Source organism: Crocuta crocuta, unplaced genomic scaffold (genome assembly GCF_008692635.1).
Source record: "Crocuta crocuta isolate KB4526 unplaced genomic scaffold, BGI_CrCroc_1.0 scaffold156, whole genome shotgun sequence".
Taxonomy (NCBI): Eukaryota; Metazoa; Chordata; class Mammalia; order Carnivora; family Hyaenidae; genus Crocuta; species Crocuta crocuta.
The window spans coordinates 2,669,683-2,686,267 of NW_027531308.1; positions in this window are offsets into that span (position 1 = coordinate 2,669,683).

The window sequence follows — 16,585 nt, forward strand, 5'->3', positions numbered from 1 at the left end:
TTGTTCATGCACTCAAGGAGTTTACTAAGATAGATAAAATGATTAGAGAACAGTTAAGTGCCAAACTGGGTAGAAATGATTATAAAAACCACAGATATTCAAAGGAAGTTATAATCACTGTAGGGAGCAATAAAAGATGATTTCAATGAGGAGATCAGTCATAAGCTTGTCTTGAAAGAATGTGAACATTTGAATAAATGAAAGATGAGACAAAGGAAATGTTACCATCCAGGAAGTGGAAATGTGCACAGACAGTATAAAACGCAGTGAAAAACAAAACAAAACTGAGAGCAGCGAAAGATAAGGTTGCCAGGGGCCCTTCTCACTTCCAAAGAGCCTCATAAGCTGTGGTTAACAGGCAGGGAAGGGAAGCTATCAGACTAGGTGAGGTGCCTTGACCTGGACCAGGCCCCTTTTCTCTGGGTGCCAAAACGTCATACGTAAGGGTAGATCCTCTTTCTTGCTTTTCTCCTACTCTGGGAACTAGATCTGTAAAAGGATTAAAGACTTCTTCTTGGGTCAACTAGCTCTCGTTCTGCTGCTGCTGTTGTTATTTTCTCACCCATCAGGCTGAGAGATAAGCCCTTCTCAAGGCAGGCACTTATTCTTACCTACTTATTGCCTGTCTCTCAGTCTGTCTGTCTCTATCTGTCTTCCCCAATCCTACCAGCACTTAGCTTCCCAGGAGTTCTTATTATCTCAGGCTTGGTGATTTGTTTATGGCACTATATGGTCTTTGCAGGATGAGGCGGTTGTGTTTAGGCCTAAGTCTCTAATTGCTCATCAGTTTTCTGGAATAATCTGAAGGTTTCAGACACCCTGCCAATACTTACAATTCATATTCTTATTTGCCATTGCTCTTTGTGTATTTATTTCCCTTGAGAACCTCATTAGGACAAGGGCTGCATGGAAGGACAGGATATGGGAACCCCTGGTTCTCTTAGCCCAAGGCTCTAACGGGATCCTCATGCTACCATTATAGTCTGATGGGAAGCAGGCAAAATAATTTGAACTCGACACAGTATATTAAAAGAACCCAAAGGATTTTGAACAATAAAGTAACAATAATAAGACAGTGTTGTGGCCATGTCTGCAGAAAGAATTAGGAAGGAGGGAGATAGAGATAGGTAGACCAGATAGACAATAATCCCAGTTGTCTTGACGTAAAGTGGCAGGATGGCAGTGGTAGGAAACGTTATGAAAGACAGATCTGAGAGGCATTATTAAGGAAAAAAATGACAGGACATGGTGACAAATTCAAATGCAGAAGTGGTGATGAAATATTCAAAGGTGACTTGAGGGCTCCTATTTGGAACACCTGGAAGATTAGTGATTTTATGGCACTGAAGAGAATGCGAGGGACAGAGTCTATTTTTTTTTTCATTTTTCTTTTTTTAAAAGAGGGATGTAGAAAAAACTTAGTGAAGGTACAATGGCTATAGGATATATTCTAATACCATATATTTTTTTAAACATAAGGTTAGAAGGCAGGAGTCAGGCCACAGGACCATAAGGACAAATAGGCTAATTAACAGAAGGCATAAAAAATGAATAAATGGCCTAAAAAAGAACAAAGTGCCAGGAATTGGGCTTTGTGGAAGGAACCTCAGCTAGGGCACTTGTGGAGGAAAAGATAGAAAAAGCAAGGCTGGCAAGGTAGGAGGAGAGCCAGAAAAGGCCACTCGGCAAAAGGAATGAATAAGGAATACTAAATAGGTTACATGTAAAACCATGTCAAGATGGGGCACCTGACTGGCTCCATCGGTAGAGCATGTGATTCTTGATCTTGGGGTTGTGAGTTCGAGCCAAACACTGGGTTATAGAGATTACTTTAAAAAAATGTCAAGACGGATGTGATTGACACAAAAACTACCATTTTGATTATATAAATCTCTGAGCAAATACTTATATTGATGGAGCACTTAAAATAAGACTTCAATTTTAATCCCCAATTTCTTTGCTGCTATTCAGACTCATTCTGAGTAACCTGTAAACGTAGAGAGCACCTCATGAGGACCATCTATATAAATTCCTCTCATATGTTTGAAGAATATTAATTGTTTTTTAAGCCATTCCTTTCTAAGTTAAATGATTTTAATTCCTTAAGACCTTTCTTTCTTTTTTCCACTGCTGTCTTATGAACTCTCCCAAATGAATTAGGTATTGATTGTTCCTAAGATTAAAAAAATCTGATTATTGGGTCTGCCTAAAACTATAGGAATAGGGAGAATTTACGTAATCCCTGAAATCTCTGAACACAACAGGGATTATATAAATTCTCCCTATAGAATGTTTTGACTTATTAGTAGTTTCAGTCAGTAAGAAGAAACTTATTTCAGTACATTTCAGGACCTCATTTTCTATACATATAGTTTTTACATTAAGGCTAAGCTTCTAAACTCTTAAGAATGTTGACTGGAAGACAAGATGCAATCCAGAAAGTTGGAGCTTCATATGTCAACAACTGAAAGAATGATATTCATTGGCATCAATAAGGAAAATGAGAAATATGAAATAAAAAGAAACAATGGAAATGGACTTGCTATAATCGTCATTCTGTGCTATATCGCAGTGGGAAGTCATTTTCAGAGAAACAATACTGTGGACAGAATGCATCCAGTTCTGCTAATCTTAGCTATTTTGTTACTTTGTATAGTAAGTTAAAGGTAAGAAGATTTCAAAGATGAACAGAAACATCAGCACTCTGGTTCCCAAATATTGGACAGAAGCATGCAGGGCTAAGTGTTAGAAATTTTTTCCAGCCTTCACAAATTGTACCTCAGTCATAGTATGCCGATAATAAAGTTACAACTATATTTCAATAGTTATTTCTATACAAGACTTTGGACTTGGGGCGTCTGAGTGGCTCAGGCAGTTAAACGTTCAACTCTGGCTCAGATCATGATTTTGCGGTTTGGGAGTTTGAGCCCCTCATCAGGCTCTCTGCTGTCAGCAAAGAGCGGGCTTTGGACCCTCTGTACCCCTCTTTCTGCCTCTACCTCACTCATGTACTCTCTCTCTCTCAAAAAATGAATAAGCATTTAAAATGATTTGGGGCTTGATTAATGTATTTGGTCCACAACAGCAGAAATTTTGTTTATTTCTTTAAGGCCATCTAGGAAGTCTAAGCTATTTTTCCAATCCCCTTTTGATATCCTGAAGTACTAAATGTTCCTTCAAGCTGCTCTTGTATATGTAGGGAATGGCAACTGCCTAGAAGTTTCCAGTTCACCACATATTTTTATTATGGTCATATTTTCTTAATAAAGAGACTGGGAAACAAAGACAATATTGTAGAGCTTCTAACACAGACAAGATACCGGGATACCTTTTCACTTAATTTGCATAGCGGTTTTATGACATAAGGATCATTCCACTTTATATCACAGTAAACAGACTCAGAGAAGTTAATAAACTGTCAAAGGTCACATCACTTATAAAATGGCAGAAGTGGGAGTTGAAGTGAAGACCCTCTACCTATAAATATCTTGTTCTTTAGTTATTGATCTAGTCGGATGGAGAGAAGTTTAAGGTGAGGTAGGGCATAAACCACTGGAAGCCAAACATGAGGCTTCTGTACAAAAGGGTTAGTCCAGGCAAACTTCACATTATGAAACTACCCCCATTCCCACAAAACTTCCAGGCCACCAAAACTACAGACAGTTCTCTTAGGAAAAGAGAGATTTATTTGTGTTTATTTATTTATTTTTTATGTTTATTTATTTTTGAGAGAGAGAAAGAGACAGAATGTGAGCATGGGAAGGGCAGAGAGAAAGACCCAGAATCTGAAGCAGGCTCCAGGCTCCAAGCTGTCAGCACACAGCCTGATGCAGGGCTTGAACTCACAAACTGCGAGATCATGACCAGAGCCAAAGTCGGTCCCTTTAACCAACCGAGCCACCCAGGCGCCCCAGAAATAGAGAGATTTAAATAGAGGTCCATTGGACCTCTGACAGTGCAGATCCTGCTTGGGATTCTCTCTCTCTCTCTCTCTCTCTCTCTCTGAATAAACTTTAAAAAAATAAATAGAGGTCCAATGAGTTAAACCAAAAAAAAAGCATTACTCATCCTTCCTGGTTTTTCTTTTTTAGTTGGATACCTTTCTTTTTATAATTTGAAGTAAAGCAGGAAAAAAAATTCTTTGCAAATATTTCCTGAAGCAAGAAGATAAAACAAACATCCGATGAAAACATCCTCAACAATTAAACTTGTTCCAAGAAAAGCATCTGGATCAAGGTGCCATTCATGGGAGAACAACAGTAAAACAAGATGAGTAAATGCGAGGAACATATGATGCATTCGTTTTGGCTGTTCCTAGTAATACATCAAGTATAAGCAGTTAGGGTAATATATAATGACCATTTTTTCACTCCTTTAATAGATACTGTTAAGTGCTATGCAGGGCAAAGCTGATCCACGTTGGCAGTAGAAGTCTCTTGCTTGGGCATATGGGATGGGGACAGGAAGAACTGTAACATGGAAACTCTGGACCTGAGGGCTGGCCGTATTCCTCTGGTGGACTGAAGAAGCAGAGAAAGCTATGCCACAAGATACAGCAAATGCTGAGACAAAAGCAGAGATAACAGAGGGAGTCCTATGTGCTTCTAGAAGGGCAGTTTAGTTCAGTGTTCAAGGGTATGGACTCCATGGCACAGACAGCTGTGTTTCAACTTGGCTTCATTGTTTATAAGCTATGTGACCCTGCGCATGTTACTTAACCTTTTCCTGCTTTCTTGTCCTCATCTATGAAATGGTGATAAATAGTACCTGCTTTATAGGATCCAGGTATGCATTACATAACTTCTATATACGGGTGCTTATACTAAGGCCTGATATCTAGGAAGCATGATGCTATAGACTGACCTGTATTCTTCCCAAATTCATAGATTGAAGCCTTAACTCCCACTGGACTATATGCAGAATTAAGGTGTTATCAGGTAATTAAGGTTAAATAGGACCATAAAGGTGGAGTCCTGGTCTGATAGGATCGACGGCTTTGCAAAAAGAGGAAGAGAGAGAGGTTGCTCTCTCCCTTCAAGTACATGCACTAAGGAAAGGCCATGTAAAGACAGTGAAAAGGCAGCTGTCTGCAAGCCAGGAAGGGAGACCTCACCAGAAACTGAATTGGCTGACGCCAAGACCTTGATGTTCCAGCCCCAGAACTGAGAGAAATAAATTTCTGTTGTTTAAGCCACCCCATCTCTGGTATTTTGTCACGGTGGCCTGAGCAGACAACGTAAACATGACGTAAACCTTTGTCATCATTATTGTTCTGATTTTAGTTCCTGGTTATAGTTCTAATGACTTTCTGAAGGCTAGCCAGGTCCCACCTTGAGGTTCCGGGAGATAGTTCAACATCATCATCATCAATCTCCTACATTTGTTTAAGAAGGCTTCTGTAATTGATACCCAAAGAGTATTATCAATAAGTGATACTGGATGTTCATGGAGACAAAAATCATTTGTAGCCTATGGCTGAGATGAAAGTACCATGGAGGAGATGAGATTTAAGCTGGAACTTAAAAATGGCTAGACTTTGCAAAGGTGGAGAGAGAGAATGCAAGGATCCCTGAGACTATGGCATACCATCGTGTGTGCTGGGCATGTCACAGCGGTACATACCAGGCTCAAGAGTAATAATCTGAATCTGAAATTCGGATTATTCCATATTAAGTATTCAGAGTTACAGAGAACTATTTACCAATGTATCTTAAACATAGTAAAGGTACAGATGTCAAATTCAATTATCTAGATGATTTAATAAATCTAAAGCACCATTAAACAGGTAAGCTAAAAATTTATCTTTCTCTTTTTTATTATGTTCAGTGAGGATGCTAACCCTATGAATTCCCTCAATGTTATCCATAACTTTCATTGCATAGAATTAGTTTTTGAAAGTTCAAATTCTCTTAGGATTCTAGCTAATTTTTTTGGCTCTTCTAGATCTTTGTCAGACAGATGACTCTATGCCTTCTACTGATGAAAGCCTCTTCAAATGTAATATTAAAATAGACAGATAATTGCCAGTCTGTCCTTTAGTACCACTTCATTTATAATTCTGAGTGAACTACCTTGTAAAAATCAAAAGGGTATCTAAAGTCTTGCTCCCTCAAGCAAACTCTTGTTTATAGGAGATCTCAAGGGTAAATTTCATCACTACGTCCTGTTAAAACTTTAACCAACTATTCTAAATCAAAATGATTAGGTATATTTCCCCAAATAGCTCATAAAACTAAAGACTCAAGAAAGACAGTGCCTGGAAACTATTACTTAAGTGTTATTTAAATATGCACTGAGACATATTTTGACCCCAAATAATTTTTTTTTAATTGAGAAAGCATGTGTCAATAATACATTTTTCAGTGTCACTGAAAATGACCAAGAGGAGACCTGTCTTTTGACCTGAGCAGGGTGCTGGAAGGGAGGGCACTAATTTTATTTTCTAGGGCTTTTCACAAAGTCATGACCTCTCAACATCCATTCTTCTCCCCCGAAGAACTAGCCCACTCTTTTAGATGTGATCTCTTTTAGGAAGGCATTCTTGAATTCCCAGCCTGGTTAAGAAAAGTTCTCATTCGGTCAGTCATTTGTTTATTCCTAAGACACTTACTGATTATTTTGCATGTGTCAGGCAACCATTCTAAGTAAAGAATCACATAGAGCCAATACAGCTGAAGGACAGATGTGCCACAGAGACATCTATTGTAGATATCTCAGGTAGCCTATGTCAAGCTTTCAATACCCTCCAGTCAAGATATTCTCACATGCAACAGATTTCTTTTTTGTTGCGTGCTAGTTTCCTTGTTCTCACTTAAATTCAGTCCCTTTATACTGTCTTCAGCTAATAATATTCTCCTGAGACACTTCATGATTTAGACAACATAACAATATTCAAGAGTATAATAATATTCAAGTCATCTTATTAGTCCTTCCTTCTCCAAGGCAATCTTTGATCCTTTTGTTTTCTTGACTTAAAAACATATTCCAGATCTTACCTGCTTTTCTTGCTCCTAAGACATGACTCAGTTTCTGTACATAGGTTTTAAAGGAGCTTAGTTTTTACCTTTTTACTGGGTTCCTTCTTTCCCAAACTTGAAAAACAATGGCTGAAAAGAACAGAGTTTGAAGTCAGGTAGAATTGAGGTTCATAGCCTATTCTACCAGGTACTAGCTGTGTGCTTCTGGACAAGTTGCATAACTTCGCTGAAGCTCAGTTTCCATACCTGAAAACAGGGATAACAATATTCATCTAAAAGGGTGGCTGTGAGGACTAAATAATGAATGCACAGTTTAGCATGAGGAATATACAGTCTTTACGGCTTTGCCCCTGGCCCGTGACCAGTTTTGTTTTTGTTTTTGTTTTTAATTAGGTCTGAACTAACTTGCTTGTAAGAATGGTCTCCCTATTCTGTGAAGCCAAGTTTCTTCATCTTCGCTGACGGGACGGTTCTCATTCACACTTTGGATGTTCTCGCATAGTAATCACACGGTCTTGAAAGGGAATGCCATCTTTTCCTAGATCTTGACTCTATCATATTAGCTCTCCTGGCCAGACACGAGCTTTATGTCTTCCCATGACCACTTGGTGCTCCCAATGACTCATTACTTCTATGGTTCTTCCAACCCCTGTCACTCCAGGGAAAGACCCTGTGGAATCCTATCAGCAACACTAAAACACTTTCGACCTAAAGTAAAAACAGTGGCCACCATTTCTAGCAAGAAAGATGATTTACCTTTATTCACTGAGCAGATAGTGCACACATGGTCTTCGACAAGCTGTGAATGCCTGGAAAGCAGTTTAGACCCGCCTTATATAAGCTGTGTGCCACAGCGATATAAATGATGGTGGGGAGAACTGGTTCTCTACGAGGTGCATTACTGATTCTTTTGGCCCTAGATGCCTTTGCTGTGGTAATTCAGATGTCTTATTCTCTCATCATGCAGAAATTTTAGAATCCACTGATTTTAATCCAGTTCCAAGGGGCCAATAGGACAATAGAAACACAATTTCTTTTCTGAGCACCTTCTGTTCTGTCAACAGGAGAGCTCTCCATTTTAAGTGTGATCTGATCATCTTCCACAGTCAGGCCAGTGGCCTTTTCTCTTTTGTCATCTGTTCTCATTCATTAATCGCCACACACTTTCAGAAACTCTGAGAGCCTGACGGCATCCCACTCTACGTGCCCAGTATGATCATACCACGTATTTACAATTAATATATTTCCCATATAATATATGCAAGAAAAAATCCTCTCAATCATCTGTGAGGAATAAAATTACCATGTGTGTGAAGGAAATGAAGTGATATCTTTTCTTCCCCCTTAAGTTAAAATGACTATCATTTGGCTAAATTCTTACCCTGAAATTCTCCAAGGAGCCCTGTCTACATCATGGACTAATACACTGCAAAAATTTTCTGGGCAGTGAAAATAGTGCTTTAAAAATTAATGAAGAGAAGCAAAATGAGAGAACTCATTGTTCTATTTATTTATTTTATCACTTCAGAAATGTTTTCTAACATAAATTATACATATAGTATATAAATTATTTTATAACAGTCAGTGGGGCCATTAATTTTTTTGGTCGGGGGGAGACAAATGAGGTTAGAAAAGAGTGGACGAGGAAAGGACACCTTCTTTTCTCCACTGTCCTGGTAAAAGGACTTCATGGCTGACATGGCAAGTTTGAGACAGAAATAAGTGCAATGACTTTTATGTTAAAAGAAGTAAACCTATGACAAATATAAATGGAAAATACATGGGTGAACTTCAAAATTTATGTACATTGAAACATATTAGAGACATCTCCCATGGTGAGGAAAAAGAAAACTATTTGAAATAATATATGTCACTCTTTGCCTTGATTTCTTTTTATTTTCCATTACCAACACTTTTTCAAAGAATTTATTAGTAAGTGAATATTTTTCTTTAAAATAATAAATTTTAAATTAAAAATGTCAATAAATATTAATTACTTAATCTGTTTCCTGCATATTTAGAAATAAATATGGGTGGCTCAGTCAGTTAAGTGCCCAACTCTTGGTTTCGGTTCAGGTAATGATCTCATCATCAGGAGGTCGAGCCCGGCATTGGGCTCTGTGCTGACAGTGTGGAGCCTGCTTAGGATTCTCTCTATTTTTCTCTCTCTGCCCCTCTCCCACCCTCTTTCTCTCTCTCTCTTTCTCAAAATAGCTAAATAAATATTTTTCAAAAAAGAAATACTTAGCATTAAATTCTGTGGATCATGGTTTAGTTAACATTCTCATTTACTCAGGAAAGTTACCGGTCTACCCTGAAATATCTATAAAAAATATCTCTATGATACATTCTTTCTTAAGCTATATTGGCTCTATGTCATTCTTGGTTGACTCAGTCATGATTTTCTTTGATCGTCTTTCTTGAGACTATTTGCCCACCATAGAGAATCCTAAAGAACAAATATAAAATGATAGAGTTAATAGAGACAGCTATTAAAATTTGGGAAAAATAATAATATTAGTAAAGCATCCAAACTCCATTAATAATCTTTGAGACAGTAAGTTTATGAAGGAAGACAGGTTAGTGAAAGCAGAATGGGAAACAAGTATGATTTGCTTCCTCAAGTCACCTGTACTGGGCCAAAAAAAAAAACAAACACAAAAAAACCCCCCAAAAAAACAAAAAAACCCACTTTATTCTCAACTAAATTGGTGATTTGGGTTGCATCACAAAGTAGGTGGACAAAGAACCACAGATCAGATACCCTTCTGCTAACATGAAGACTACCGGGTACTTGGATAATGTAATGAGTTTTCAAGGCAAGCACTAAGAACTGAATCCAGTACAGATGTGATGATAGCACGTTAATAAGCCAATTCGTTTAGCTACCTCTTCATTTTCTGAGGCTCACTCACAGAGTGGCAATGCCATTAACTCTGGATGAGGTGCTTTGCCCAATAAATACCTCTTGATTAAATTTGCTGGTTGGGCCCTCTCTGCTTACTTCACTCTTTATCCCTCTGGGAAATAAACTCTCACATGGTATACTTCATAGGACACAGAAGAGGCTCCATCAACAGTAGGAGCATATACTGTCTGAGTGGACAAATGGCTGAATAAACAGTTCATAAGACATTCAGAGTTAAACTAGCATGGCAAGGTTAGTGGTCACTAGATAGAGTGACCAAATAATAAAGTTTTTTTTTTTTTTTTTTANACCAGTTTACATTCCCACCAACAGTGTAGGAGGGTGCCAAATAATAAAGTTTAATGACACTGCAGAAATGGATCTATCTACTCCATTACTCTACATGACTACATTGTTCTTTTTATTTAATTTAGAAAACCTTGTATGGAAAATACAATTTAAACTTATTTTATTAAAATATTTTGGAGGTGGGTGGTGAGGTGTATACTTATTTGACAAATTTTTCACCATTCACCATAGTCTTCTGTAAGAAGAGCTAAGAAATGGTTGCTGGCTGCTTTCTCCCCCGAAGATCATCTAAAAGTACCTTGCCATTTAAGGGAAAATACTAAAAAGGTTTTAATACTATCTGGCACTGCAGACATTTTTCCTGCAAGGAAAGAAATTTCACAGAAGCAACAGGTGCCTTTTTTTTTTCCCACAGTGGTATCCATCAAAAATAAGACAATGGAAAAAGTAGTTAAAATGTGGCATAGACAATAAAAATGGAGTCTGCAATCCCAACTCTTAATGCAACAAATATTGTACAGGATATCACTCAATAGCCACAATGCTGAAATTTGGCTGTAATGTTACAACCCAGCAAACAGGGTTCATTAAAACAATCTTCGTATGAGTCAAGAGATGATATATTAGGGAAATAATGTTCATAAAAAACCTAGTTTTTGACAATTGGCACTATAAAGCAGTTATTATCTCTGATTAGTAAAACAGTTTGTTTGAAAGCAATCAGCTCTGAAGAATACAGACAGGAGGGCAAGTTATAAAACATATGAGGTTTATATAGATGGCCATTATTTTACAAACAACAAATGATTTAAAATGCTCTGAACTAACAATTATTTGGAGTCACTTTCATGTTATAGAACTCAATAAATAATACTTAAAAAAAACTTCACACAGTTCTTCTTGATCTTCTTGTAATTGTAGGGCATTATTAGTTTCATGTGTATCATGTTTCCAGATACTGGGTGTTGAAAGATTTATTCACGTTGAGCTGTGCCCGAAGGTAATTTTAGTTTTCACAAAACCTAATTCTACAATTATAACCATCTGAGAAAAGGAGTATTCTTCCTATCTAACACTGTAGTAAGGCTGATCCTCACAAGTGATTTTTTTTCATTTTCCTTAAATTCTTTAATTTTTTTTTCTTATTAGACCCTCAACCCACAAATGTTCAACTGTCATAAAAGATCAATGTTACTGAACTGCCACCATTAATCTTTTGTTTGAAATGTATAAAGAAAGACAAATAAAGGAGACATTGCAAAATGTCTTTGTGAAGTGGAAGCAGATATTGAAATGATAAATAACATAACCTGCAAGCACTACTTACAATGTTCTTGGGTAAAAGAAATTCCTAAATATCAAAGACAGCGGCATGACTGTCAGGTGCTCTATAAATAAACCATGGACAATTCTTGACATTGGACCTTTCATTCTTGCAATGCTATGCTAAATAAGCATGCTCTCCTTGCCTGTCTGAATTCTACATGCCCATTTCCAGAAATGCTGCTGCAGATAAGTAACACTGTCATGTTTGTTTTGTCAACTACATGCCGATTATCCTTTCCTATCTGTGTTGGGGAACATTATCGAGTTCAGAAGTAATCTCTCAGAGAACCTTTCCGAATGTGGCTGTTTTTGATAATTTCTATAAGTGACTTCCATACACAAACTTTGCAGCAAAACACATGTATTTCCCAGGATTTGACTTTTAGACCATGATAAAAGGAATGACTTACTAGTAAGTCTTTGGGCATTTAAAACCAAAAGGAGGGTGAAGTCATTCATTCTAGGTATTTTCATTTTACTCCCTGAAAATGCAATACCGGAGGATGGCATATCCAATGTTTTGAAATGCTTGTGCAATGACCCTACTTTCTCTTCCTTCCTAACCTCTTCCTACTTGTTTTATTTTATTTTGACAAATTGTTTATGAAGCATTTGCAACTGATGCACATATCACAAAATTATTTCTGCCAAGCTTCCTCTGTGACCTGCCCGTGGGACATGACATGCTCCAAGATGCGTCGCTCTATCAACCCACATTTTTCCAGGACAATGCAAATTATGACAAATTCCATCATCCTGCATTATGCGCTTCATGCTAATCTTACTAATTCTGAAGAATCAGGAGGGGCTGCTGTTCTGCTGAAGGGCATACTGTCTGATTGAATGACAGGAAAACCACATTCGCCATCCCCTTCTCACGATCCCAGCTGTGGCCACCACTGCCCCACTTCTGCCAGGCAACCTCTCTTGCTGTGTAACTTCCATACCAGATTTCACTTCACATCGGCTGAGCCGTCTGACAGGAAACTACACATCACCAACCAAGATGGTACTCAAGTCCAGAAAATAAAAGGCATTTGGTGGTAAAACGGAAAGAGGAAACTGTATTTCTACTGACTGTTGGATATCCATATTCATTTTCAGCTATTTCAAATGAAGAGTGAAGACCAAAGGTATCATTGATATGCTAACAACCAGACAAACGTGAATGCTTTTTTTTTTTTTTTTGACCGGAAGGTTTTTGCTACTGGATCACTGCAAATGGCCACCTGCGAAGTCTGAACAGCTAACCTTGAGGATAATCCTTCTGTGCTTCAGAAGGTGGCAGTATTACTACATGAAAGAAGCCTAAAGTCTACGTGCTATTCTATGGCCACATTGCTGAAATAAACATGTTTAATTCCCAAAGAAACGTATATTTTATCTGGTGGCATAATTTACTTATAACATTAAAACTCAAACATGGAGCAATTTGTAGCAATAACCATGATTATGCTGTTAGTGGCCCAAATGTCACTGTCTAGATTAGGCTAAATGATACCTAGCACCGAAGAGCTACTATGATTTATTTTTTATGATCACGGGTAGAACTTGCATGCTTAAAAGGCTCACCAGAAAACTGCCTTCAATAAATAAAAAAGGATGAAAAGATTGAAAGAATCTTGTATTATTGTTCGGAGATGTGCTTGTAAAAAATTGTCACAGGAATGAGGTAAATTTTAAATCTCAGAGACACTTACAAAAAGAAAAAAATAACGACAAATATCTCAAACATTTCTAATGTTACGTTTAAATTTTAAAATATTTTGTTGTAAGCAAATCACTCATCTTATAGAATAGCAAATTAAAATATATCTGAAGTGTTTTGTCCTTTTATGAGTGTCTTCTGAAATGTCAGAACAAAATAAAGATTTTTAAATACATATAATGCATTAAAATTGATTATTTTAACTACTTCTAGAGAATGCAGTAAATATAAATCTGTTGATAAGTGTTAGGAATACAATAGCCTATTCAAACCTCTAATGATTTACTTTTGGGGAATTCTGGTCTGCTGTGTACTTCTACCTAGAAGCTACATGATATCATAGATCTTTTTTTTTTGGTCATTATCATACATCAAATTGAAATTGTTACTTGTAAACAAAGAGAAAGGAACTTAACCTGTACTATCTGAAGTTGAGAAAGGATTTTACAATAAACATACATTTCACTCATATTAAAATAAGGGCAAATTTAAGTCAGCATTTATATTTGTGCTTTAATGGAACACTACATAATTGGTTTAATGTTTTAGTGAGTCCTCGTATAAGCTTCATAAGTACACAGCACAAATCGGCATTAAAGTATCACTAAGAAGAGACAGGAAGATCTTTAGCTTTCTACTCTGCTTCCAGGGAGACCTGAGCTTCTCAGAGGAATACGACAATGCGAGCATGGCTTCCGCAAAGGCACTGGGCACACCCTGTGCTCGCTGTGGCTTGTTGACATGAACCAGGGCAGGCAGACACCAATAATACATGAAGTGCGGTTCAGAGGCAATTAGGATCAGTTGTCAAGGCCAGGCCATTAATGAAAGAACATGTCAGAGGAGCTGGAGACTTCAATGGTTGAGGGCAAGAAGGCGATTTAGTGTGACAGATCGAGTCCTTCCAATGTCCTCAGTGGTATATGCTAATACCAGCCTTAACAACCTTTTGTGGCAGTGTATAATGCGACTAACATGGACTTTGATTCAGCAAAATGACTGCTGCCACTGTTAGTCTGTCTCATTCAAACAACAGTAAAAGCATTGCTACAAATAATTATCCACTTCCGTCCCTCCCTTCGCCACTTAATGCATCCGCCCTTTGTGCAAGCCATAGTGTTTGTGACTAGAAGGTTAGGGTGTTTTTCACTTTTGGTGTATGTGATACAGTTTTTTTGTTTTTTGGGGGGTTTTTGGTGGTGCATATAATCCCAATTAATTAATTACAATGGGTTTTAGGAGGAAAAATAAATACATGTATTCCATTCTCGTGGAGTTAACATTAAGGGTTCCTAACATAAGTCAATTTTGTCTAAGAGAAAATAATGTCTACAGAGTAAGTTACTCACAGGCAATAAGGGAAGTTGCTTACCTAAGGCTCCAAAACCATTAGCAGAAAATTAGCCTAATCTTCAAAGAAGTGAAAGCAGGAGTATTACAGAAAATCACTTCACTACCACTTTTCTGGTCCTTAAGATTTGACAGTGATTTAAAATAAAACCCTGCATGCCTACAACCTGATGATCATCAATGACTAGGAAGATGTGTTAAACACTGGTTAGCAATCCAGGTAAACAATAACAAAGGAAATATGATATTTTAATACAGCTCACCATGTAGATTTCTTATGTTACGATAAAACTCCATAGTATCGAACCCTTGAATTGTTTTTGTGTATAAGCCCTGTAATTTGTTAATTTTTGGTTCTTCTTTCTTATTTTCTGCTTATTTGGATAAGATATTCTTATGAAGGGAAAACTGACTTAATAGAAGATAAATGGCATAAGTTTTCTTATAATTTATTCATGTTTGCACCCCCTCCCATTTTTCCAGGATTTACGTCTAGCATCTCAGCTACAAAAACTGACGTTACGATACCTTAGGGCTTATGGCAGAAAGCTCAGCCTTGCCTGCTTACGAATGACCAGGGAGATATGAAGAAAGGTGTTTGGGTAGAGATTAATGGGAATCATGTTGTCAGGGTGGTAACTTTGTATAATATATACACTGTTTTTCTGTGTCTTATTTTTTCCTTCACTTCTGAGATGGTTTTCACTTCTTTATTTCCTATCTCACATACTGCTGTTCTCTTTTTTTGGAATTTTGTTCAATCTCTTTGCTCACTCTTTTTTTTTTCTTGCCTTAGCCAGTGCCACTGCTTTCCCTAACACCTGATTAATTATCCGCTTTCTTGCTTCCTCATACAAGCACTTTTTTCCTTTCTCAGGAAAGCTTTCAGAACTGAGCGCTAAAAGGAGTAGTAGTGTTAAAAGAATTGTCAGTACAAACATCTAAATGTTCATGGATTTAAGAAACGAAACAGATGAACATATGCAAAGTGGGGGGTGGGGAGAAAAGAGAGGGAAACTAACCACAAGAGACTCTTAAGTATAGAGAGCAAACTGAGGGTTGATGGAGGGAAGTGCATGGGGGATGGGCTAGATGGCTGATGGGTACTAAGGAGGGCACTTGTGATGAGCCCTGGGTGTTGCATGTAAGTGATGCATCACTGAATTCTACTCGTGAAATCAATATCACACATATGTTAACTAACTTGAATAAAATAAAAAATTGAAAGAAAAAAAGGAAAGAAAAATAACATGTTCATGCAATCCCAAAACACATTTTCATAAATAAATAATTTTTGATAAAAAATATATTTGGGAAATAAAGGTTCCTGCGCTAAAAATTATATTCCTTGCAGTTGTGTCCAAAGTAAACACACTTTCCAAATACCTGACAGTATTAAGCTATTATTACATTAAAATATACTAATAGAAATTGTCTACCTGGTCCTAACCAATAATGAATATATGCTCTTCAATAGAGGAGTTCAATAGACCGTTGATCAACTCTTGGTGAGTCTGCAAGACATCTAGCTTAAGATTATCCCTCCAAGTCTGGATCTCTGTAGTGAGACACAATATTTCTACCTTTGGATATAAGATCAGTTGATACATATTTTTCCCCCTGAACTTTTAGGACTAATATGATAATGGAACTGGTTCGGCTGGTGACAGGGACTAGTTTTCGGCGCCTGGGTGGCTCGGTCGGTTAAGCGTCCAACCTCGGCTCAGGTCATGATCTCACGGTTTGTGGGTTCGAGCCCCACATCGGGCTCTGTGCTGACAGCTAGCTCAGAGCCTGAAGCCTGCTTCAGATTCTGTGTCTCCCTCTCTCTCTGACCCTCCCCTGCTCACACTGTCTCTCTCCCTCTCTCAGAAATAAATGAAATTTAAAAAAATTTAAAAACAGGGACTCATTTTCATGATTTTTTCAGGTGCCTAGATGTCATGACTCAGAAACAGACCTAACGGGCTAGAAGTTAATAGCACAAAGTTAGCTGTGACACTACTC